The 23635-nt window shown below is 40.2% G+C and overlaps 1 long non-coding RNA gene across 3 annotated transcripts in view; it reads left to right on the forward strand.

The window, feature by feature from the left end:
* The window catches only part of LOC308605948, a 60951-nt gene that overhangs the window by 18586 nt on the left and 18730 nt on the right, over window positions 1–23635 (forward strand). The window lies entirely within an intron of this gene.

Genomic DNA, 23635 nt, shown 5'->3' on the forward strand with positions numbered 1-23635 from the left:
TCTTTGCATTAATTTTTTATACTGCAACTTTACCAGATTCATTGATTAGCTCTAGTAGTTTTCTGGTGGCATCTTTAGGATTCTCTATGTATAGTATCATGTCATCTGCAAACAGTGACAATTTTACTTCTTCGTTTCCAATTTGTATTCCTTTTATTTCTTTTTCTTCTCTGATTGCCATGGCGAAGACTGTCAACCACTGTGCCACCATGGAACCCTTTTTTGGTAGTTTTGATAGTGGGTTTTCAGTTTTATTTTTTTCAATTAACCCGATGATCTTTGGGACTGTAAACATTCATGCGAAGGGAGTAACCGGAGCAAGCAGCTCATTGCACAAGTAAGGCAACATTTCCAATACTCTGTTAGATGTAACTAGGTGAAGTCAAGAGCAACGAAATACAAAGCACTGGAGGTCTGTTCTCAGGAGAAGAGCTGGATTCAAGAAAAGGGTCCCTTGTCATTCCTGCCCCCACAGAACAGGGCCCTCACTACATCTGCCCATCAGAACTGCACATTTGCTGTGGACCCGAGACTACTCGGTACCTCTTTTATTTTTTTCTTCTAAATGAGAGTGTTTATTGAGATTTTATTTCTCTGTTCCACTGTAATGTGTTATGAGTAGGGAGAGCTCCACACGGGGCTCTGAATTCAGAGGGATCTCATGAGATTATTATGAAATTCTCATTTGTGATTGAACTCATGTCTAGGGTGAAATGTTTTTTCTTTCCTCTCGGACCGGGGTAAATATATTTTGTGTGAACAAAGGACAGACAAATTATTTCTGATAGAAGCTGCACTAACATATATTGTAATATTATTTCCAATCATTTATCACCATCCTGTGAGATCATATATGTCTGCCCTTTGATATCAAACTTGGCCACTTGACTTAGGCGACCAACCCTTCTTTCCCTTTGAGAGGACTGTACTTCTCTGCCCATTTTGTGCAAGATTGGCTTTGTGAGTTCCTGGTGTGAGTAGAATGGCATGTTTCAACTTTAAATGGAAGCTTTCAAAACCTTTCTTTGCTTTTTTGAACCTTCTCTTCCTGCTGCAAGAATGGTAGATCCCAGATACACTGGAATTTTACCCTGAATCCCAGAATCAAGTTAGAGAAACAAGCAAGAGGTGAATAATGATAGATATCATATGAGCAAGAAATAAATATTTGTTGTTATAAAGCCAGTAAGAATTCAGAGGTATTTGTTACCGCAGGAAAACTTGTAGAAAGCTGACTGGTACACTTTCAATGACCTTTTGTTTTTCCTTACCCACCGTAACCACCCAAGGTTTAGGTTACAGATGGGAGTTCAGTATTCCCCGTAATTGTTCCACCTTTGAAATCTTGATTTCAAGATCCCCTTCCTAAATATTACCCTCACTCCTTCCATCATATATTCACTGTTTGCATTAGAATATCCATTTAATTTTAATTCATCTAGAAATATATTACCTTTCATTGTCTAACTACCCTTAATGGATTGTGTGTTCTCAGTTTTAACATGTTTAGCTGGTTTATCGTATCAGATATTTGTAACAACCTCAAGAAACTTGCCCTCTTTCACTGTGATGCCTTCACCTACCTAAACAAGCCTCAGAACTGGATGAGCTCAGTTAAGACTTAAGTCCCGTTACAAGCAGGAAGTTCACACTGAGGGCCAAAAAGCCCAAGAAAACAAAAAAAATGAAAGAGCCCTTAGGCTTTTAGGTGTTTTGTTAAATAGTTATCCCTTCTCCAAGGGTGCTCTTTTTAATTTCTCCTGCTATAGTAGCAAATTATAAATTTGATACGTTCTGTTTTCATTTTTATTCAATTCAGAATACATTCTAATTTCCTTTCTAATTTCTCCTCTGTCACAGGGTTGGTCACAAGTCGGTCATTATATTTCAGATATTTGATTTTCCAGATATTTTTGTTAATGATTTCTGTTTTAATTCCATTGTGGTCATAGAGATATTTTGTATAGGATTCTTGTAAAGTTTATCCAGACTTGTTTCATGGGCCAGGATGTGGTTTGTCTTGGTAAAGTACTATGTGCACTTTGAAAGATTGCTTAAAATTCTCGTTAGCTGGATTGTTCTTATAAAGGAGAAACTCAGTTTCCCTCCTCTTGTGGAGAGAAAGATCCAGTCCATCCTACTGTGTTTCTTTTCTCTGTGTTTCCTTTATGCTCACACTATTACCACCTTCACTCTGAACACTTCACTTCTCACACTTTTGGTCACCAAATGTGGAAGTTTTTCCCCACAACAAGCAATTCTCTGCAACACCAACTAGGTGTTTTTCACTTAAACTCAATTCTGACACTATCTACCTGGAGAGAGCATCACATCCCACAGATTAGGGCTCAGCCCACAACACTGCCCCAGCCCCCACCCGACACACTTCAGACCCCAGTCACAGGTCCAGGTCATCACCTTTGCTTCAGACCAAGTAGCTATAGGTGGTAGATTCCAACAAGCCTCTCCTGGGATCAATTAATTTGCTAGAGCTGCTCACAAAACTCAGGGAAACACATTCACCAGTTTCCTAAAGGATATGATAAAGGATACAGTTGAAGAGACACATAGGGTGAGATCTGGGAGGTACCCCAACGCAGGTGCTTCTGTCTTCATGGCATTGGGGTGCATCACCCTCCCCATGTGGATGTGTTCGCCAGTCTGCAGCTCTCTGAACGTCCTACTGTTGGGATTTTATGGAGGCTTCCTCGTGTAGGTATAATGAATTTTTAGGGGTAGGGCTGAAAATTCCAAGCTTCTAATCCTGGCTTGGTCTTTCTGCTGACCAAGCTCCCCTTATAGGATGGAGCCACCCAGAGTCACCTCAATAGAACAAAAGATGCTCCTGGTGCTCTTACCACTTAGAGAATCACAAGGGTTTTAGGAGCTCTGTGCCAGGAGCCAGGGCCAGAGATCAATATATATATTTTCTATTATCTCACAGTTCTATAAATCTCCATTTCATTGATTAATGGTATTGTTAGAATCTTCCAGGAACTTACCGATTTTCTGTCTGTTCTTCTACTGTTATCGACAGAGGAAGCATGGAAATCGCTGACCATGAGTGTGGGTTTATTTATTTCTCCTTGCAATCTTGCCAGTTTTCTCTGAGGGTTTTGAAGTTCTGCTGCTGGGTGCATAGTTTTTATGACTGTCTGTCATTCTGATGAACTTAATCCCTTTATGATTATGAACTAGAGTTCATTACCCCTGGTCTTATTTGCTCCTTAATCTCCTTTAATCTTACAATAGCCACTCTATTTTGAATAGTGTTGATATGGTTTACCTTTTTTCCATGCTTTTATTTTGAATTTTATTAAATTCATCTCTCTTTTAAAAATCTAGCTGTCAATGTCTGCCTTTCAATTGGGGTCTTTAGGCCATTTGGTTTGAGATAATTATATAGTTAGATTTAAATTATTATCATGCTGTTGGTTTTATATTGTCTGCTTTGTATTTTCCACTGTTTCCCCTCTTTTTCTGTCTTCTGTAAAATAACTGAATTTTTTTATGGGTTTGTTTAAACTCCTTTTTCAGTTCATCACTGTTAGCTGTAACAATATTTAAGTGTTTGCTCTAGGGGTTTTACTATACAGCTTACCACAGTCTACATTCAAGGACTTTCACACTACTTTCTATAGAGCATCTGACCCTTACACATGTATACTTCCAGTTCTCCAGTCCTGCCCTTTGTGTGATCATTCTCATAGATTTTACTTTGACATATACTATAAACCCAAACTAGATGGTTAAGTTTTTTAAACAATTATATTTTAAAGACACTTAAAAATAAGCAAGGTCTGGCTTATGTATTACCCATGTAGTTACTGTCTCTGGTGGCCTTCATTTCTTTGTGTAGGTCATGGCTCGGCAACCTACAGAACAGGAGCCAAATACAACCTACCATCTGTTTTTAAATGCTGCATCAATGTAATTAGAATACACTTATGTTTACATACCATGGATCTAATAAGGGCAGAGTAGAATAGTTGTAACAGAATCAGTATGGCTTACAAAGAATAAAATATTTGCTATGTGCCCCTTTACAAAAAAGTTTGCTGACTTCTCATGGAGTGTCACATTTCGATTTCGTATCTCAATTACTATAAAATTTTGGACATAATGCATACGGAAAAGTCAATCTGGTACTCAGGTATTAGGCAGCGGTGACACATGAATTACTCTTTTTTTAAAAAAAATTATTTTAGTGAAGTATAGTTGATTGATAATGTTAATTTCTGCTGTACAGCACAGTGATTCCGTTATACATGTATATATTCTTTTTCATATTCTTTTCCATTATGATTTATCACAGGGTATTGAATATAGTTCCCAGTGCTACACAGTAGGACCTTGTTGTTTATCCAATCTATATATAATAGTTTGCATCTACTAACCCCCCGCAACTACAAGTCTGTTCTCTATGTCTGTGAGTCTGTTTCTGTTTTGGAGATAAGTTCATTTGTGTCATATTTTATATTCCACATATAAGTGATAGCATATGGTATTTGTCTTTCTGACTAACTTAGTATGATGATCGCTAGGTCGATCCATGTTGTGACACAGGATTGCTCTTACTTGGAAAAATAAAACTGCAAATAATTGGCAGTCAGTAGGTCTTGTACTCATTCAGGGGAAATACAAGTGATATGAGATTGTGTTGCAATTTGATTCGAAAGTACAATGTCTTATACGTTAAAATATTTTGATGACATTGACACTGAAGGTACAACTGAGGCTTAAAAGCGTCCACTTACTTTACTTGTCATGCCTTCATAAGTGGAACTAGCAACATACCCCTACATAGCTACAGGGGTCGATACAGGAAAAGTGTGTATATAAATAGTCCTGGGATCAAATCTCTCAGGCAATTTTGACAAATGATATTAACTATCTTTCCACTAATTCATTATACTGCCCCATCCCCATGTCTTCTCGGCAATACTGAGGATGCTATAAAGAAACATATCTGTGTGTCCTTCAAACAGGTAATCATGATTTTGGATCCATTACTTATATCTTAAGCTCTCTAGGGAATTATATCATTTTTTTAAAACGAAGACTCAACATGCAGAAGTATACACAGCCTATTTATATAGGGTGGCTTTTTAAGTCCTGAAAAATAAAAAAAATTCTAACTCCAAGAAGTCCCAAATTTTAAATGTCTCCAATAGAAAATTAATATCACACCTCACCAAGCCACACAATAATTATGGCTATTCCTCAGTCACTGTAAATATGTGCCCATCCTGGCAATTTTCTCCTTCTGTTACCTTCACCGAATTGCCCTTCCGCATTTGTATTTGTATGACACACTCAGGGCCACCGCAGTGACCAATGAGCTTGATCCTTGTAGAACAGGAATGGCACGGCAACATTTTTGTCCTTACAGGTGTTAGTATGAAATAGCCCATTCTAAGGGTTCTGTGTTTCACATAGTTTGTGATCCCTACGCAGACAGATCCAGCCCTTGTTTCCTTAAACTGCTTAAATTAACTCTAATTGCAGGAATGTTCCTGGGTCCAAACACCACCCCACATCAAGCCCCCACCGAGACTGCAGTTCCCAGACCAACATAAGTATCCCACACTACTTTAAGCTTTTACCTTAAAACTGTTACAAACTGTTAAACCAAGGAGGAAGCAATGGTGCAACACAAGACCCTCAAGCATTTCTAGACCCAGACAGGATCAAACGGAGGAACGTGCAGCGCCCGCCCCGCCCTCTGACGGTCCAGGCGCTGGCCTGGGCCCCACGCCCCGCTCCTCGCCCTGGCGCTCTGCTCAGGCTCCGCCCCTCCCCGTGACACTCTGCTCAGGCCCCGCCCCCAGCCGCCTCTGGCATCTCGTCTCCATGGTCGCGTAGTTTGCTGCAGATCCCGAAGCAGAGAACGCGGAGCTGCGGTCGCGGTGGGGAGTGTGAGTTAACCGTTTTTTACTAGTTTAACTTGCGCCCGATGGTCCCCTCTCCGTATCCGAGGTCTGGGGTCGCTACGGACCTTAGAATATCCGCTCCCGCACCCCAAGTTAATTCAGTTGTGGCCGTGAGAAGCCTGGGGTCTGATTTCCCTTCGGTGTAAAATCCAGAGGTAATACATTATAATGCACGAAATACGTAGTAACTTATAGAAAAAGGAAGTCATTTTAATACCGACATGGTACTTAATTTTCTAAGTGTCCCGTAACAAATGTTCAGGAAATAATTTAAGTAGAATTTCAGCTTTGGGTGCTGATAGTGGAGCTTCTTCCTTGAGGCTTAGGTGTGTTATTCTCCTTTTCTGGTTTACAAGACCAGGGTAAAAGACTCTTCATTTTAGGAGATTATTTTCAGTGATGCTAGTTACTGGTATTAGAGCTAGAATTTAAAAGAAACAAAATGGATGCTTGTTCGATAATAACGGGTGCTCTAGGGTTTGTCCTCCAATTCATGTGTCGTTAGGTCTGCTACTAGTACTCAAAATAGGCATTGGCTGAGGGGTCGGAATGTTATGCTTTGTTGTTTCAATGTATGGAGTACTGGGTAAATGCTAGGATTAAGACTGAAAAAATTAGAGCTAGTACTCCTGTAAGTTTCTTGGGAATTGATCGTAGAATTGCGTACGCGAATAAGAAGTATCATTCTGGCTTGATATGTGGTGGTGTATTAAGGGGATTTGCTGGGATGTAGTTGTCTGGGTCTCCTAGCAGGTCAGATGAGAATAATACTAAGATTAGAATCAGTGATAGGACACCTAGGATGTCTTTGTATAGTAGGGGTGAGATGGGATTTTGTCTATGTCATATGAGATTCTTGTGGGGTTATTAGAGCCCATTTCTGGAAGGAATAAGGGAACAGTTGCTAGTGCTGCAATGAGGAGGGTAAAATGGAAGGCAAAGAACTGTGTTAGAGTTGCTTTGTCTACTGAAAAACCGCCTCAGATTCATTCCACAAGGCTTGTGCCGATATAGGGAATTGCTGAGAGAGGATTGGTGGCAACTGTTGCTCCTCAGAACGCTGTTTGTCCTCAAGGTAAGACATAGCCTATGAGTGCTGTGGCTATACCTGTAAATAGTAAAATGATTCCAGTATTTCATGTTTCAGAAAAGGTATAGGATCTGTAGTATAAGCCTCGTCCTACCTGAATGAATTGGCAAATAAAAAACATGGAAGCTCCATTTGCATGTAGGTATCAGATGATTCTAGTTTACATCTTGGCAGATATGTGTTACTCATAAAAATGCAGTTACTATATCTGATGTATGATGTATTGCTAGGAATAAGCCTGTCAAGATGTGTAGAACTAAACAAATGCCTAACAGAGAACCAAAGGTCCATCGTGATGAGATGTTTGATGCAGCTGGAAGATCAATGACTGCATTGTTGATAATTTTTATTAGTGGGTGTGATTTTCAGATGTTGGTCATTAGTGTTCTTATAGTCGAAATAGTGATGATTTTTCATGTCATTGGCCATGGTTAGATTCCATGTAAGAATAATGGTAACATACATTGTATTTAAGTACTATTTTTAAAATTAGTTTTGTGGGGTTTTCTCCTAAACCTTCGCCTATTTATGGTGGACTTGGGTTGATTGTGGGTGGTGGTATTGGTTGTGGAATTGTGTTGAATTTTGGTGGTTTGCTTTTGGGTTTAATGGTGTTTTTACTTTCTTTAGGGGGAATGTTAGTAGTATTTGGTTATACAACAGCTGTGGCTACTGAGAAGTATCCTGAAATTTGAGTTTCTAATAAAACTGTTTTAGGTATATTTCTTTCGGGATTAATGATAGAATTTACAATAGAAAATTGATAAAGTGATAGAATTTTCTGTGCTTTAAAGGACAAGGAAGTAGAAATGGTATTTGTTCAATGGACTGGGGGACTGAGTAATTTATGATTCAGGTGATTCTGGATTTTTTAGTGAGGAGGCTATAGATATTGCGGCGTTGTATAGTTATGGTAGTTGATTCAAGGTAATTGTTACTGGTTGTTCATTGCTTATAGTTATTATAGAGGTTACTCATGGCAATTAAATACTATTATGCTTAGGGTAAGGATAATGAGGAATGAAAGGAAGTATAGTTTGATTAGGCCTCTTTGGTACAAGTGTAGAAAATTTTATTTGAATAAGAGAAGTGGGTTTTGGTAAGATATTTTCTAGTCAAATTAAATCCAGTAGGGAAGATGCTGATTTTTGGCTTGCTGAAAGTGGTGTATAATAGTGGGGAAATATCCTAAGAGTTTTGAGGTTTTGAAGAAGTTTGAGGGATAATTAAGTTTTAAATTTTATGCAGCAAGGTTGATTTCAGGTGCTAGAATAAAGCCTAGGATGGTTACGGCAAGAGCAGTTGGTTTCAATTAAGGAGGCACAGTTATTTGTGGGATTGTTGTTGGGGGAATGTTGTTGGAGATAAGAAATCCGGAGAAACTGCTTCCAGCTAATAGACATGTGATAGAGTTGGTTAGGAGTGGGTTGTCTTCATTAATTGAAGTTAATTGGACAAGCAAGGTTGTCCTCGTAGTGGGAGGAAAATAACGTGAGTGCGTGCTATGCACAGCTGTGAGGGATGTGGCGCCGGGGGTTATTAAGAGGGCTCAGGTGTTGGTATACAGCGTGTTAGCAGATTCGATAATGAGATCTTTAGAATAGAAGCCCGTGAGGAGTGGTATCCTGTTAACGTGAGACTTCCAATAATGAGGGCTGTTGTGGTGAAAGGCATTGCTTTACGTAGGCCTCCTATTTTTCGAATGTCTTATCTATCATTTGCACTGCAAATAATCGATCCAGAGCATATGAATAGTATATCCTTGAAACAGGCGTGTGTGCAAATACGGAGAAATGCTAGATGAGGCTGGTTAATGCCGACTGTTACTATTATAAGGCCTAGTTGACTCGAAGTGGAGAAAGCAACAATTTTTTTAATGTCACTTTGGGTAAGAGCACATATTGCTGTAAATAATGTGGTGATAGCCCCTAAACAGAACGTTATTGTTTGGATAAATGTATTCTTTTCTATTAAAGGGTGAAAGCGGATTAGTAGGAAGATGCCTGCTACAACTGTTGTGCTTGAGTGGACTGGGGCTGAGATGGCAGTAGGACCCTCTGTTGCTGAGGGAAGTCATGGGTGGAGGCCAATTTGGGCGGGTTTTCCGGTTGCGGCTAATACAAGTCCTATCGGGTAGGTTTGGGTGACTTAGGTTCAGTATACAGATTTGTTGAGTAGAGGTCTTGCTGTTGATACAACGAATCCAGTGTCTCCAGTGTGTTGTATAAAGTTGTTTGAAGAGCGGCCGCATTTGCATCTGCTCTGTCAGGTCGTCACCCAATAAGCAGAAAAGACATGATTCTGGCTCCGTCCCATCCGGTGAAAAGTTGGAGAAGATTGGTAGTGGGAACACGAGCTGGTATTGTGAGAATTCCCTGGCAGTCCAGTGGTGAGGACGGCGTGCTTTCACTGCCGAGGGCCTGGGTTCCATCCCTGGCCGGGGAAAAGAATTAGTATTGTGATTAGAAACAGGAGTAAATATTTGAAAAATTGATTAGTATTAGGGTCTGAGTGCATGTATCATATTGAGAATTCTATACTAGATCATGCGATAAATTAGTGCTACTGCACAAACATTGAGAAATAATCTATTGTGAAGCTAAGTGATAATTTTAAGGTTTGGATTGTGATTCGGTGTCAGTTTGAGATAATTATTTCTTGTTCTGTAAGAATAAATATTGTTGCAATTACGCTGGTGATAAAAGCATATGAGATAGTGGTTTTCACATGGGATGGATATATATTACTTTTGTAAATGTTGGAGTTTGTTGTTATAATCGGCATTGTTAGTATGAATAGTGTGACTAGTGTAAAGGAGGTGAGTAAGTTATTATTTTTACTTGGATTTGCACCAGTTTTTTGGTTCCTAAGACCAGTGGACAACTGCTGTCCTTTAGAAGCTTGAGAAAGCCATCCTAACAGGTATGGATGCATGAATTAGCAGTTCTTGCATACTTTTTTGGTAAATAAGATTTAGTCTTCTGTTACTGGATTCACAATCTACTGTTTTACTCTTTTTTAAAGAATACTTACAGTATAAGGTCCTAAAATGATTTGGGGGTTTAATGATAGGAGTAAGAGAGGAAACGGGTGGAGAGTCACGACGTGTAAACGATGGCTTAATATCATTGATATGATGCGTGTATTTGCCTCCTTCAGCTTTTCGGTCTCCGGTCCACGTAGACGCCGCCTTTAGGGTCGTTTTCCTCCATAAAACCCTTTACGACCTCCCCCGCCCCCCCCCCATGTAACGTCCTCTTCCGCGAGGTGGATGCGCGCCGCCCAGGCTCGCCCTCTCGGCCCATGGAGGGCAGCGCCGGCTGCCCTGCTCCCCTCTCCCCGGTCCTGGGGTTCTGGAGAGCCTGCCCCTCTCCTGAGACCCCCTCCCTCTCTCCCAGCCCCCCTGTCCTCGCGTCTCCTCAGGCCGGTCCTTCTGCTCCCCCAGCCTCCCCTTCCTGGTCAGCCCTTCCCCTCACCTGGCGTGTGGGGCGGGGAGTGACCTGGGCCAGCCTTGTGACACCCCAGTGTTCTTACAAGTGTAATGAGTGTGACGTAGCCTTTCTTCAGGTCTCAGACCTCACTAGACATCAAAGAATCCATACAGGAGGGAAACCATTTAGATGTGGTATACGTGGCCGGGCCTTCAGTCAGAGGACTCACTCTGCACATCATTGGAGCATCCACACTAGAGTGAAACCTTACACATGTAATGAGTGTGGTAAAGTGTATAATCTGTTGGACCCTCAGAAAAGTCAAGCTGGAGGAAAGCCACACAAATGTGGGTGTCACAGCAAAGCTTCGGTTCTGTGTTCAGACCTGGTTCACCAACCATCAGGTAATTAATCCCGAATCGGAACCTTACCAGCGTAGTGAATGTCACAAGCGTTTGGAAAGCGTTCACACCTTGCAGAGCATGAGCAAGCTCATACAGGAGAGAAGCCGTACAAGTGCAATGCGTGTGGCAGACGCGTCAGGGTGCATTCAGGCCTAAAAAGACATCAGGTGATCCCTACTCACGGGAGACCTTACAAATGTAATAAATGTGGCAAGGCTTTTGTCAGGCCTTTACATCTTAGGCTTCCTAAGAAAATTCATGCTAGATAGAAGCTGTATAAATGTAATGAGTGCGTCAAGGCTTTTAGACAATGGTCTGAACTCAGGATTCACTAAAGAGTTCATTCTGGAGAGAATGCTTACAAGTGACACGAGTGTGTAAAACCTTTGCTCAGGGCTCACATCTCACCAGTCATCGGATAATCCATACTGGAGAGACCCTTACAAGTGCACGGAATGTGGCTAGGCTTTTAGGTACTGTCTTAAACTCAGGGTTTACTGAATACTTTATACTTAGAAATGCTATGAATATGGCAGTTTTAAAACTTATTGCTCACTCTTTAGGTATGTAAGAATATATATCCTGGAGACAAACCACACAGATGTAATGTTTGTGGGAAGGATTTTACCCAAACATCAAAGGTTGGGGAACATAGTGGAGCAATCCCTTACAGATGCAATGGGAGTGGCAAAAGTTTCACCTTGAGTTGAAGTAGGCAACAAGAGTCCATACTGAAGAGAAGTCCTGGAAATGTATGGGCAGGCGCTTTCTCCAGGCTTCAGAGTGCACTCGACTTCAGAATATACGTCTTTCACAGAAACCACACAAGACTAATGTGCATGCTAAAGCTTTAACCCAGAGATCAGGACTGTGGAACAGGAGAGGATTTATATTGGAGAGCAAGCTTTCAAAGGTAATGAATGTTGTAAAGTTTTTCATCAAATATTCACACCTTGGGTGTAATGAGGTAATTCATGCAGATCAGAAACTGTACACATGTACTGAATGTGGAAACACCTTTAAGAAAACAGTATGTCCTGAAGATTCAACAAAAAATTCATACTGGGGAGAAATGTGACGAATTTGGTAATTTCCCCCCTTGGTGTCCATACGTTTGTTCTCTACATCTGTGTCTCAATTTCTGCTCTGAAAACCAGTTCACCTGTACCATTCTTCTAGGTTCCACATATATGCGTTAATATACGATATTTGTTTTTCTCTTTCTGACTTACTTCACTCTGTATGACAGTTTCTAGATCCATCCACGTCTCAACAAATGACCCAGTTTCATTCCTTTTTATGGCTGAGTAATATTCCATTGTATATATGTACCACATCTTCTTTATCCATTCGTCTGTCAGTGGGCATTTAGGTTGCTTCCATGACCTGACTATTGTAAATAGTGCTGCAATGAACATTGGGGTGCATGTGTCTATTTGAATTGTGGTTTTCTCTGGGTATATGCCCAGTAGTGGGATTGTTGGATCATATGGTAATTCTATTTTTAGTTTTTTAAGGAACCTCCATACTGTTCTCCATAGCAGCTGTATCAGTTTACATTCCCACCAGCAGTGCAAGAGGGTCCCCTTTTCTCCCTCTCCAGCATTTGTTGTTTGTAGCTTTTCTGATGAAGCCCATTCTAACTGGTGTGAGGTGATACCTCATTGTAGTTTTGATTTGCACTTCTCTAATAATTGGTGATGTTGAGCAGCTTTTCATATGCTTCTTGGCCATCTTTATGTCTTCTTTGGAGAAATGTCTATTTAGGTCTTCTGCCCATTTTGGGATTGGATTGTTTGTTTTTTAATATCGAGCTGCATGAGCTGTTTATATATTTTGGAGATTAATCCTTTGTTCTTTGATTCATTTGCAAATATTTTCTCCCATTCTGAGGGCTGTCTTTTCATCTTGTTTATGGTTTCCTTTGCTGTGCAAAAGCTTTTAAGTTTCATTAGGTCCCATTTGTTTATTTTTGGGTTTGTTTCCATTTCTCTAGGAGGTGGATCAAAACAGATCTTGCTGTGATTTCTGTCAAAGAGTGTTCTTCCTATGTTTTCCTCTAAGAGTTTTATAGTGTCCGGTCTTACATTTAGGTCTCGAATACATTTTGAGTTTTTGTGTATGGTGATAGGGAGTGTTCTAATTTCATTCTTTTACATGTAGCTGTCCAGTTTTCCCAGCACCACTTATTGAAAAGACTGTGTTTTCTCCATTGTATATCCTTGCCTCCTTTGTCATAGATTAGTTGACCATAGTTGCATGAGTTTACCTCTGGGCTTTCTATCTTGTTCCATTGATCTATGTTTCTGTGTTTGTGCCAGTACCATATTGTCTTGATTACTGTAGCTTTGTAGTATGATCTGAAGTCAGAGAGTCTGATTCCTCCAGCTCCGTTTTTTTCTCTCAAGACTGCTTTGGCTATTCGGGGTCTTTTGTGTCTCCATACAAATTTTAAGATTTTTTGGTTCTAGTTCCGTAAAAAATGCCATTGATAATTTGATAGGGATTGCATTGAATCTGTAGGTTGCTTTGGGTAGTATACTCATTTTCACAATATTGATTCTTCCAATCCAAGAACATGGTATATCTCTCCATCTGTTGGTATCATCTTTAATTTCTTTCATCAGTGTCTTATAGTTTTCTGCATACAGGTCTTTTGTCTCCCTAGGTAGGTTTATTCCTAGGTCTTTTATTCTTTTTTTTTTTTTTTTGCGGTATGCGGGCCTCTCACTGTTGTGGCTTCTCCCGTTGCGGAGCACAGGCTCCGGTCGCGCAGGCTCAGCGGCCATGGCTCACGGGCCTAGCCGCTCCGCGGCATGTGGGATCTTCCTGGACCGGGGCACGAACCCGTGTCCCCTGCATCGGCAGGCGGACTCCCAACCACTGCGCCACCAGGGAAGCCCTTTTATTCTTTTTGTTGCAGTGGTAAATGGGAGTGTTTCCTTAATTTCTCTTTCAGATATTTCATCATTAGTGTATAGGAATGCAAGAGATTTCTTTGCATTAATTTTTTATACTGCAACTTTACCAGATTCATTGATTAGCTCTAGTAGTTTTCTGGTGGCATCTTTAGGATTCTCTATGTATAGTATCATGTCATCTGCAAACAGTGACAATTTTACTTCTTCGTTTCCAATTTGTATTCCTTTTATTTCTTTTTCTTCTCTGATTGCCATGGCGAAGACTGTCAACCACTGTGCCACCATGGAACCCTTTTTTGGTAGTTTTGATAGTGGGTTTTCAGTTTTATTTTTTTCAATTAACCCGATGATCTTTGGGACTGTAAACATTCATGCGAAGGGAGTAACCGGAGCAAGCAGCTCATTGCACAAGTAAGGCAACATTTCCAATACTCTGTTAGATGTAACTAGGTGAAGTCAAGAGCAACGAAATACAAAGCACTGGAGGTCTGTTCTCAGGAGAAGAGCTGGATTCAAGAAAAGGGTCCCTTGTCATTCCTGCCCCCACAGAACAGGGCCCTCACTACATCTGCCCATCAGAACTGCACATTTGCTGTGGACCCGAGACTACTCGGTACCTCTTTTATTTTTTTCTTCTAAATGAGAGTGTTTATTGAGATTTTATTTCTCTGTTCCACTGTAATGTGTTATGAGTAGGGAGAGCTCCACACGGGGCTCTGAATTCAGAGGGATCTCATGAGATTATTATGAAATTCTCATTTGTGATTGAACTCATGTCTAGGGTGAAATGTTTTTTCTTTCCTCTCGGACCGGGGTAAATATATTTTGTGTGAACAAAGGACAGACAAATTATTTCTGATAGAAGCTGCACTAACATATATTGTAATATTATTTCCAATCATTTATCACCATCCTGTGAGATCATATATGTCTGCCCTTTGATATCAAACTTGGCCACTTGACTTAGGCGACCAACCCTTCTTTCCCTTTGAGAGGACTGTACTTCTCTGCCCATTTTGTGCAAGATTGGCTTTGTGAGTTCCTGGTGTGAGTAGAATGGCATGTTTCAACTTTAAATGGAAGCTTTCAAAACCTTTCTTTGCTTTTTTGAACCTTCTCTTCCTGCTGCAAGAATGGTAGATCCCAGATACACTGGAATTTTACCCTGAATCCCAGAATCAAGTTAGAGAAACAAGCAAGAGGTGAATAATGATAGATATCATATGAGCAAGAAATAAATATTTGTTGTTATAAAGCCAGTAAGAATTCAGAGGTATTTGTTACCGCAGGAAAACTTGTAGAAAGCTGACTGGTACACTTTCAATGACCTTTTGTTTTTCCTTACCCACCGTAACCACCCAAGGTTTAGGTTACAGATGGGAGTTCAGTATTCCCCGTAATTGTTCCACCTTTGAAATCTTGATTTCAAGATCCCCTTCCTAAATATTACCCTCACTCCTTCCATCATATATTCACTGTTTGCATTAGAATATCCATTTAATTTTAATTCATCTAGAAATATATTACCTTTCATTGTCTAACTACCCTTAATGGATTGTGTGTTCTCAGTTTTAACATGTTTAGCTGGTTTATCGTATCAGATATTTGTAACAACCTCAAGAAACTTGCCCTCTTTCACTGTGATGCCTTCACCTACCTAAACAAGCCTCAGAACTGGATGAGCTCAGTTAAGACTTAAGTCCCGTTACAAGCAGGAAGTTCACACTGAGGGCCAAAAAGCCCAAGAAAACAAAAAAAATGAAAGAGCCCTTAGGCTTTTAGGTGTTTTGTTAAATAGTTATCCCTTCTCCAAGGGTGCTCTTTTTAATTTCTCCTGCTATAGTAGCAAATTATAAATTTGATACGTTCTGTTTTCATTTTTATTCAATTCAGAATACATTCTAATTTCCTTTCTAATTTCTCCTCTGTCACAGGGTTGGTCACAAGTCGGTCATTATATTTCAGATATTTGATTTTCCAGATATTTTTGTTAATGATTTCTGTTTTAATTCCATTGTGGTCATAGAGATATTTTGTATAGGATTCTTGTAAAGTTTATCCAGACTTGTTTCATGGGCCAGGATGTGGTTTGTCTTGGTAAAGTACTATGTGCACTTTGAAAGATTGCTTAAAATTCTCGTTAGCTGGATTGTTCTTATAAAGGAGAAACTCAGTTTCCCTCCTCTTGTGGAGAGAAAGATCCAGTCCATCCTACTGTGTTTCTTTTCTCTGTGTTTCCTTTATGCTCACACTATTACCACCTTCACTCTGAACACTTCACTTCTCACACTTTTGGTCACCAAATGTGGAAGTTTTTCCCCACAACAAGCAATTCTCTGCAACACCAACTAGGTGTTTTTCACTTAAACTCAATTCTGACACTATCTACCTGGAGAGAGCATCACATCCCACAGATTAGGGCTCAGCCCACAACACTGCCCCAGCCCCCACCCGACACACTTCAGACCCCAGTCACAGGTCCAGGTCATCACCTTTGCTTCAGACCAAGTAGCTATAGGTGGTAGATTCCAACAAGCCTCTCCTGGGATCAATTAATTTGCTAGAGCTGCTCACAAAACTCAGGGAAACACATTCACCAGTTTCCTAAAGGATATGATAAAGGATACAGTTGAAGAGACACATAGGGTGAGATCTGGGAGGTACCCCAACGCAGGTGCTTCTGTCTTCATGGCATTGGGGTGCATCACCCTCCCCATGTGGATGTGTTCGCCAGTCTGCAGCTCTCTGAACGTCCTACTGTTGGGATTTTATGGAGGCTTCCTCGTGTAGGTATAATGAATTTTTAGGGGTAGGGCTGAAAATTCCAAGCTTCTAATCCTGGCTTGGTCTTTCTGCTGACCAAGCTCCCCTTATAGGATGGAGCCACCCAGAGTCACCTCAATAGAACAAAAGATGCTCCTGGTGCTCTTACCACTTAGAGAATCACAAGGGTTTTAGGAGCTCTGTGCCAGGAGCCAGGGCCAGAGATCAATATATATATTTTCTATTATCTCACAGTTCTATAAATCTCCATTTCATTGATTAATGGTATTGTTAGAATCTTCCAGGAACTTACCGATTTTCTGTCTGTTCTTCTACTGTTATCGACAGAGGAAGCATGGAAATCGCTGACCATGAGTGTGGGTTTATTTATTTCTCCTTGCAATCTTGCCAGTTTTCTCTGAGGGTTTTGAAGTTCTGCTGCTGGGTGCATAGTTTTTATGACTGTCTGTCATTCTGATGAACTTAATCCCTTTATGATTATGAACTAGAGTTCATTACCCCTGGTCTTATTTGCTCCTTAATCTCCTTTAATCTTACAATAGCCACTCTATTTTGAATAGTGTTGATATGGTTTACCTTTTTTCCATGCTTTTATTTTGAATTTTATTAAATTCATCTCTCTTTTAAAAATCTAGCTGTCAATGTCTGCCTTTCAATTGGGGTCTTTAGGCCATTTGGTTTGAGATAATTATATAGTTAGATTTAAATTATTATCATGCTGTTGGTTTTATATTGTCTGCTTTGTATTTTCCACTGTTTCCCCTCTTTTTCTGTCTTCTGTAAAATAACTGAATTTTTTTATGGGTTTGTTTAAACTCCTTTTTCAGTTCATCACTGTTAGCTGTAACAATATTTAAGTGTTTGCTCTAGGGGTTTTACTATACAGCTTACCACAGTCTACATTCAAGGACTTTCACACTACTTTCTATAGAGCATCTGACCCTTACACATGTATACTTCCAGTTCTCCAGTCCTGCCCTTTGTGTGATCATTCTCATAGATTTTACTTTGACATATACTATAAACCCAAACTAGATGGTTAAGTTTTTTAAACAATTATATTTTAAAGACACTTAAAAATAAGCAAGGTCTGGCTTATGTATTACCCATGTAGTTACTGTCTCTGGTGGCCTTCATTTCTTTGTGTAGGTCATGGCTCGGCAACCTACAGAACAGGAGCCAAATACAACCTACCATCTGTTTTTAAATGCTGCATCAATGTAATTAGAATACACTTATGTTTACATACCATGGATCTAATAAGGGCAGAGTAGAATAGTTGTAACAGAATCAGTATGGCTTACAAAGAATAAAATATTTGCTATGTGCCCCTTTACAAAAAAGTTTGCTGACTTCTCATGGAGTGTCACATTTCGATTTCGTATCTCAATTACTATAAAATTTTGGACATAACGCATACGGAAAAGTCAATCTGGTACTCAGGTATTAGGCAGCGGTGACACATGAATTACTCTTTTTTTAAAAAAAATTATTTTAGTGAAGTATAGTTGATTGATAATGTTAATTTCTGCTGTACAGCACAGTGATTCCGTTATACATGTATATATTCTTTTTCATATTCTTTTCCATTATGATTTATCACAGGGTATTGAATATAGTTCCCAGTGCTACACAGTAGGACCTTGTTGTTTATCCAATCTATATATAATAGTTTGCATCTACTAACCCCCCGCAACTACAAGTCTGTTCTCTATGTCTGTGAGTCTGTTTCTGTTTTGGAGATAAGTTCATTTGTGTCATATTTTATATTCCACATATAAGTGATAGCATATGGTATTTGTCTTTCTGACTAACTTAGTATGATGATCGCTAGGTCGATCCATGTTGTGACACAGGATTGCTCTTACTTGGAAAAATAAAACTGCAAATAATTGGCAGTCAGTAGGTCTTGTACTCATTCAGGGGAAATACAAGTGATATGAGATTGTGTTGCAATTTGATTCGAAAGTACAATGTCTTATACGTTAAAATATTTTGATGACATTGACACTGAAGGTACAACTGAGGCTTAAAAGCGTCCACTTACTTTACTTGTCATGCCTTCATAAGTGGAACTAGCAACATACCCCTACATAGCTACAGGGGTCGATACAGGAAAAGTGTGTATATAAATAGTCCTGGGATCAAATCTCTCAGGCAGTTTTGACAAATGATATTAACTATCTTTCCACTAATTCATTATACTGCCCCATCCCCATGTCTTCTCGGCAATACTGAGGATGCTATAAAGAAACATATCTGTGTGTCCTTCAAACAGGTAATCATGATTTTGGATCCATTACTTATATCTTAAGCTCTCTAGGGAATTATATCATTTTTTTAAAACGAAGACTCAACATGCAGAAGTATACACAGCCTATTTATATAGGGTGGCTTTTTAAGTCCTGAAAAATAAAAAAAATTCTAACTCCAAGAAGTCCCAAATTTTAAATGTCTCCAATAGAAAATTAATATCACACCTCACCAAGCCACACAATAATTATGGCTATTCCTCAGTCACTGTAAATATGTGCCCATCCTGGCAATTTTCTCCTTCTGTTACCTTCACCGAATTGCCCTTCCGCATTTGTATTTGTATGACACACTCAGGGCCACCGCAGTGACCAATGAGCTTGATCCTTGTAGAACAGGAATGGCACGGCAACATTTTTGTCCTTACAGGTGTTAGTATGAAATAGCCCATTCTAAGGGTTCTGTGTTTCACATAGTTTGTGATCCCTACGCAGACAGATCCAGCCCTTGTTTCCTTAAACTGCTTAAATTAACTCTAATTGCAGGAATGTTCCTGGGTCCAAACACCACCCCACATCAAGCCCCCACCGAGACTGCAGTTCCCAGACCAACATAAGTATCCCACACTACTTTAAGCTTTTACCTTAAAACTGTTACAAACTGTTAAACCAAGGAGGAAGCAATGGTGCAACACAAGACCCTCAAGCATTTCTAGACCCAGACAGGATCAAACGGAGGAACGTGCAGCGCCCGCCCCGCCCTCTGACGGTCCAGGCGCTGGCCTGGGCCCCACGCCCCGCTCCTCGCCCTGGCGCTCTGCTCAGGCTCCGCCCCTCCCCGTGGCGCTCTGCTCAGGCCCCGCCCCTCCCCGTGACACTCTGCTCAGGCCCCGCCCCCAGCCGCCTCTGGCGTCTCGTCTCCATGGTCGCGTAGTTTGCTGCAGATCCCGAAGCAGAGAACGCGGAGCTGCGGTCGCGGTGGGGAGTGTGAGTTAACCGTTTTTTACTAGTTTAACTTGCGCCCGATGGTCCCCTCTCCGTATCCGAGGTCTGGGGTCGCTACGGACCTTAGAATATCCGCTCCCGCACCCCAAGTTAATTCAGTTGTGGCCGTGAGAAGCCTGGGGTCTGATTTCCCTTCGGTGTAAAATCCAGAGGTAATACATTATAATGCACGAAATACGTAGTAACTTATAGAAAAAGGAAGTCATTTTAATACCGACATGGTACTTAATTTTCTAAGTGTCCCGTAACAAATGTTCAGGAAATAATTTAAGTAGAATTTCAGCTTTGGGTGCTGATAGTGGAGCTTCTTCCTTGAGGCTTAGGTGTGTTATTCTCCTTTTCTGGTTTACAAGACCAGGGTAAAAGACTCTTCATTTTAGGAGATTATTTTCAGTGATGCTAGTTACTGGTATTAGAGCTAGAATTTAAAAGAAACAAAATGGATGCTTGTTCGATAATAACGGGTGCTCTAGGGTTTGTCCTCCAATTCATGTGTCGTTAGGTCTGCTACTAGTACTCAAAATAGGCATTGGCTGAGGGGTCGGAATGTTATGCTTTGTTGTTTCAATGTATGGAGTACTGGGTAAATGCTAGGATTAAGACTGAAAAAATTAGAGCTAGTACTCCTGTAAGTTTCTTGGGAATTGATCGTAGAATTGCGTACGCGAATAAGAAGTATCATTCTGGCTTGATATGTGGTGGTGTATTAAGGGGATTTGCTGGGATGTAGTTGTCTGGGTCTCCTAGCAGGTCAGATGAGAATAATACTAAGATTAGAATCAGTGATAGGACACCTAGGATGTCTTTGTATAGTAGGGGTGAGATGGGATTTTGTCTATGTCATATGAGATTCTTGTGGGGTTATTAGAGCCCATTTCTGGAAGGAATAAGGGAACAGTTGCTAGTGCTGCAATGAGGAGGGTAAAATGGAAGGCAAAGAACTGTGTTAGAGTTGCTTTGTCTACTGAAAAACCGCCTCAGATTCATTCCACAAGGCTTGTGCCGATATAGGGAATTGCTGAGAGAGGATTGGTGGCAACTGTTGCTCCTCAGAACGCTGTTTGTCCTCAAGGTAAGACATAGCCTATGAGTGCTGTGGCTATACCTGTAAATAGTAAAATGATTCCAGTATTTCATGTTTCAGAAAAGGTATAGGATCTGTAGTATAAGCCTCGTCCTACATGAATGAATTGGCAAATAAAAAACATGGAAGCTCCATTTGCATGTAGGTATCAGATGATTCTAGTTTACATCTTGGCAGATATGTGTTACTCATAAAAATGCAGTTACTATATCTGATGTATGATGTATTGCTAGGAATAAGCCTGTCAAGATGTGTAGAACTAAACAAATGCCTAACAGAGAACCAAAGGTCCATCGTGATGAGATGTTTGATGCAGCTGGAAGATCAATGACTGCATTGTTGATAATTTTTATTAGTGGGTGTGATTTTCAGATGTTGGTCATTAGTGTTCTTATAGTCGAAATAGTGATGATTTTTCATGTCATTGGCCATGGTTAGATTCCATGTAAGAATAATGGTAACATACATTGTATTTAAGTACTATTTTTAAAATTAGTTTTGTGGGGTTTTCTCCTAAACCTTCGCCTATTTATGGTGGACTTGGGTTGATTGTGGGTGGTGGTATTGGTTGTGGAATTGTGTTGAATTTTGGTGGTTTGCTTTTGGGTTTAATGGTGTTTTTACTTTCTTTAGGGGGAATGTTAGTAGTATTTGGTTATACAACAGCTGTGGCTACTGAGAAGTATCCTGAAATTTGAGTTTCTAATAAAACTGTTTTAGGTATATTTCTTTCGGGATTAATGATAGAATTTACAATAGAAAATTGATAAAGTGATAGAATTTTCTGTGCTTTAAAGGACAAGGAAGTAGAAATGGTATTTGTTCAATGGACTGGGGGACTGAGTAATTTATGATTCAGGTGATTCTGGATTTTTTAGTGAGGAGGCTATAGATATTGCGGCGTTGTATAGTTATGGTAGTTGATTCAAGGTAATTGTTACTGGTTGTTCATTGCTTATAGTTATTATAGAGGTTACTCATGGCAATTAAATACTATTATGCTTAGGGTAAGGATAATGAGGAATGAAAGGAAGTATAGTTTGATTAGGCCTCTTTGGTACAAGTGTAGAAAATTTTATTTGAATAAGAGAAGTGGGTTTTGGTAAGATATTTTCTAGTCAAATTAAATCCAGTAGGGAAGATGCTGATTTTTGGCTTGCTGAAAGTGGTGTATAATAGTGGGGAAATATCCTAAGAGTTTTGAGGTTTTGAAGAAGTTTGAGGGATAATTAAGTTTTAAATTTTATGCAGCAAGGTTGATTTCAGGTGCTAGAATAAAGCCTAGGATGGTTACGGCAAGAGCAGTTGGTTTCAATTAAGGAGGCACAGTTATTTGTGGGATTGTTGTTGGGGGAATGTTGTTGGAGATAAGAAATCCGGAGAAACTGCTTCCAGCTAATAGACATGTGATAGAGTTGGTTAGGAGTGGGTTGTCTTCATTAATTGAAGTTAATTGGACAAGCAAGGTTGTCCTCGTAGTGGGAGGAAAATAACGTGAGTGCGTGCTATGCACAGCTGTGAGGGATGTGGCGCCGGGGGTTATTAAGAGGGCTCAGGTGTTGGTATACAGCGTGTTAGCAGATTCGATAATGAGATCTTTAGAATAGAAGCCCGTGAGGAGTGGTATCCTGTTAACGTGAGACTTCCAATAATGAGGGCTGTTGTGGTGAAAGGCATTGCTTTACGTAGGCCTCCTATTTTTCGAATGTCTTATCTATCATTTGCACTGCAAATAATCGATCCAGAGCATATGAATAGTATATCCTTGAAACAGGCGTGTGTGCAAATACGGAGAAATGCTAGATGAGGCTGGTTAATGCCGACTGTTACTATTATAAGGCCTAGTTGACTCGAAGTGGAGAAAGCAACAATTTTTTTAATGTCACTTTGGGTAAGAGCACATATTGCTGTAAATAATGTGGTGATAGCCCCTAAACAGAATGTTATTGTTTGGATAAATGTATTCTTTTCTATTAAAGGGTGAAAGCGGATTAGTAGGAAGATGCCTGCTACAACTGTTGTGCTTGAGTGGACTGGGGCTGAGATGGCAGTAGGACCCTCTGTTGCTGAGGGAAGTCATGGGTGGAGGCCAATTTGGGCGGGTTTTCCGGTTGCGGCTAATACAAGTCCTATCGGGTAGGTTTGGGTGACTTAGGTTCAGTATACAGATTTGTTGAGTAGAGGTCATGCTGTTGATACAACGAATCCAGTGTCTCCAGTGTGTTGTATAAAGTTGTTTGAAGAGCGGCCGCATTTGCATCTGCTCTGTCAGGTCGTCACCCAATAAGCAGAAAAGACATGATTCTGGCTCCGTCCCATCCGGTGAAAAGTTGGAGAAGATTGGTAGTGGGAACACGAGCTGGTATTGTGGGAATTCCCTGGCAGTCCAGTGGTGAGGACGGCGTGCTTTCACTGCCGAGGGCCTGGGTTCCATCCCTGGCCGGGGAAAAGAATTAGTATTGTGATTAGAAACAGGAGTAAATATTTGAAAAATTGATTAGTATTAGGGTCTGAGTGCATGTATCATATTGAGAATTCTATACTAGATCATGCGATAAATTAGTGCTACTGCACAAACATTGAGAAATAATCTGTTGTGAAGCTAAGTGATAATTTTAAGGTTTGGATTGTGATTCGGTGTCAGTTTGAGATAATTATTTCTTGTTCTGTAAGAATAAATATTGTTGCAATTACGCTGGTGATAAAAGCATATGAGATAGTGGTTTTCACA

This window comes from Mesoplodon bidens (assembly GCF_964165515.1).
Source record: "Mesoplodon bidens genome assembly, chromosome: 18".
In the NCBI taxonomy this organism is placed as follows: Eukaryota; Metazoa; Chordata; class Mammalia; order Artiodactyla; family Ziphiidae; genus Mesoplodon; species Mesoplodon bidens.